The sequence below is a fragment of the Polistes dominula genome, unplaced genomic scaffold (assembly GCF_049000335.1).
Source record: "Polistes dominula isolate Pdom_NZ unplaced genomic scaffold, Pdom_raw_medaka contig_280, whole genome shotgun sequence".
Classification (NCBI taxonomy): Eukaryota; Metazoa; Arthropoda; class Insecta; order Hymenoptera; family Vespidae; genus Polistes; species Polistes dominula.
In genome coordinates this window covers 136,223-139,633 of record NW_028300993.1, presented here as the reverse complement: position 1 = coordinate 139,633, position 3,411 = coordinate 136,223, and positions in this window count along the sequence as shown.

The following is a 3,411-nucleotide window of genomic DNA, read 5'->3' as shown; positions in this document are numbered from 1 at the left end:
GTTGACACTGCCTAGTCGCGTAAACAAGTCAACACAGTCCTTCACCAGCCCTGACTTGACGACGGTGCTGTGTACAAGTCTGAGCGCAGTGTGGCTGTCACTACAAATGCAAATATGTTTGCTATAGAACCCCTTTCACGGATACTGTAGACGCAGGCCCAAATGGCAAACAGCTCCGTCTGAAGAACAGAGGCGGTACCGGTTAGGGTGTAGGACAATTCGGTCCTAGGCCTTCTAGACCAGACCCCTGTTCCCGCGTTGGAACCCGCCTTTGCCCCGTCTGTATACCAGACGGGCCCTGCGGGTACCAATAAATGATTCAGGTGCGCTGCCCATGACTGTCTATCTGGAAATAGTACCTCATAGTTGAACTAGAAATGGTACTCCTTTGAGCACCAGTCACCCCCAAGACAGTTGATTTCCTCGAACTATTTCGTTTTTGACAGGATCGATGCGTGCTAATAGGAGGCCCGCCTCCAGCTCCCACTGATTAGCAGCCTAAAGGCTGCGCTTCTGGCTCTTTCCTTCGCCGCAATGTGCGAAGGTAAGATGTTGAGCAGGGCCCCTAGAGCCAGGGTCGGGGTAGTACGCATCGCGCCCGAAATTCCCAGCCCTGTTAACTTTTAGACACTGTCTAACGATTTCCTGTTTTGAGCCAGCTCGACGTCGGGCCACCAAACTAAGAAAGGCATACATCAATTGAGGGACCAGTATGGCGGTGTAAATCCACCTAACCATCCGTGGTTTTAACCCCCACGTCTTTCCAAACATCTTTTTGCCGGCCTAGAAGGTATTAATAGCCTTCCTGGCCTAGTTGTTGATGTAGCATTTCCAACTAAACTTGCTATCGAGCGTCACCCCCAGGTAGCGAACTTCCCGGGAGAACGTCAGCTCAGTTCCAAATATTGATGGGGGCCTTATATTGAAAAGCCTCTTCCTCGTAAAAAGCACCATCTCAGTCTTATTCGGGTTTACCCTTAAAGACTTCGACGTGCACCAATCCTGAACGATGTCGAGCGCTCTTTGCATCTTGCTCGACATCGTGGCCGGGTGATTGCCGGTGACCGCTATGCAGATGTCATCGGCAAACCCAACCGTTTTAACCGCTAGCTTCCCGAGCCTGCTCAGGAGCCCTGAGCTGCGCTGATGTCCGTCCCGCTGAGACTAGCAGTGATAATACGTGAGCGGTGCATGAAGTCCATCCACTGGACGATAGTGTCGTCAATGTGGAAATCCCTCGCTGCTCCGCATATAGCTTCGAAGGAGGTGTTATCGAACGCTCCCTCAACGTCTAAGAAGACACATACCGTGGCTTCTCTTCTGTCGAGGGCACCTTCTATCTCGCGAACGAGGCTATGAAGAGCCGTCTCGAGAGACCTTCCTGCTTGGTAAGCGTGCTGTGATGGCTGCACCGGCATCCTCGCCCGCGCTCCATCCCTTATGAACCTATCAACGAGTCTTTCCAGCGTTTTCAGCAGGAAAGACGTTAAGCTGATAGGCCTAAAAGCCTTGGCTTGGTCATATCTGTCTTTTCCCATTTTTGGGATAAAGACTATTTTGACCTGCCGCCATGGCTTAGGTACGTATCTCAAGGCGAGACACGCTCTAAAGACACGGATCAGATGCTTGACTAGCCCGTCCCCTCCATTTTGAAGAAGAGCGGGGAGGAGCCCGTCAGGCCCTGGGCTCTTGTACCCGTCGAACGAGTCCAGAGCCCAACGAATCCTGTCATACGTTACCCCTGCAGCAGCAGTGGTCCAATCACCGGGTCTCGTGGCGCGGAGCTCCCCCTGAATAAGGGGGTATTCTCGACCTGGCCGGATCCCGGGAAGTGTACCTCCAATAGGTGGGCAAGGATGTCCTCGTGTTTCTCAAGCTGCTCCCCATTCGGGAGAGAGAGTCCACCGAGGCTGGGTTGTGGGCCATTGGCGAGGACTCTGCGAAGTTTGGCCACTAGAGGAAGGGCATCAACTTCAGAGCAGAATTTTCTCCAGGCCTCGCATTTCGATTTCTTGATGAGCTTCTTATAGGCCGTTGCTCGTTCCTATAGTTAGCCTAATCTTTCAGAGCTATTTGATTTTAAGGCTCTATTTAGGAGGCGGCGAGAACTCGAGCGCAGTGAGCTCAACTCCTTGCTCCACCATGCCACTCTTGTCCTGCCCCCCGTGTCCTAAAAGGGCAAGCAGCTTCGAAGGCCTGAGTGATGGAAGAGGAGAGTGGGCACACCCGTTCCTCAAACAGACCCTCAGTTCTTAGCCCTCCGTTTATACCCTCGAGCCTGCCTTCTAGGTCCCTCTTGTAGAGAGCCCAGTCAGTGGCCCTAGGGTCTCGGTAGGTCCTGATAACGGGCTGTTCCGTCTCAGTCCTGAGCTTGAAGAGGATGCGGCGGTGATCCGAGAGTGAATTCTCATCGTCCACTCGTCACTCCTCCAGCCACCGAGCCACCCTGAGGGTGCCCAGTGTTAAGTCAATCACCTCTGATCTCCTCGAGGTGACGAAGGTAGGTCTGGATCCCCTGTTGAGGATCTCCAGATTCGACGACGAGAGGTATTCCAGCAAAGCCGTCCCTCTCATATTTGTATTTGAGCTGCCCCATGCGACGTGGTGCGAGTTAGCGTCGCACCCGATCACAAGGTCCAGCCCTTCTCTGCGGCAGTGTTCCACTACGGCCCTCAGTTCCTCTGTAGGCGGATGTTCGGCCGAGTCGTAGGGGAAGTATGCTGAGCAGACGATAAGGTCGGTCAGCCTACCTCCCAAATTTAACCTAACCGAGGCCACCGCAAGGTCCCTGCTGCAGAATCTGCTTAGCTTCAGGGCGTGGTGCCTTTTGGAAACAAAGACACACGCCCTTGGGCCGAGTTCACATGGGTCATATACCAATGTTCCAATGCTGCGATCGATCCCTTTAACAAGTCCCCCATAGATCCAGGGTTCCTGTATAAGGGATATGTCTGTCTGCTCCACTGCTAGGTTCCGGCTGAGAACACTCGAGGTCGCTATGCAGTGTTGCAGATTGATTTGAGAGAGTTGGAGGCACGTTACCCCCCTAGGTGATGGCGTGTGCGCCCTTCTCTCTCTGTTATGATTTAGGGAGAGGGAAGGGGAAGGGGAAGGAAAGGAAGAGGAGGAGGGGATAGGTACTGGAGGGGGTGTGGAAAGGGGAAGAGGACAACAGGTCACGCTACCAGCCATCGTCCTCGATCCCCTGTCTCCCAACTGCCTTCGGAGCCTCTATGGTCCCCTGGGGCGTTGTGGACGGCCCCGTTAGGGACCCAGCAATGGTCCGTTGGACACAACGCCGGGTCTCCTCGCGGGTGGTTTTGACCAGGGTGATGGCCTTAGGTGGTCTACCTTTGGCCCTCGCCCCGCCCTCCGTATTACCGTCGGACTGAGCCCTTGCCCCCGCATCCT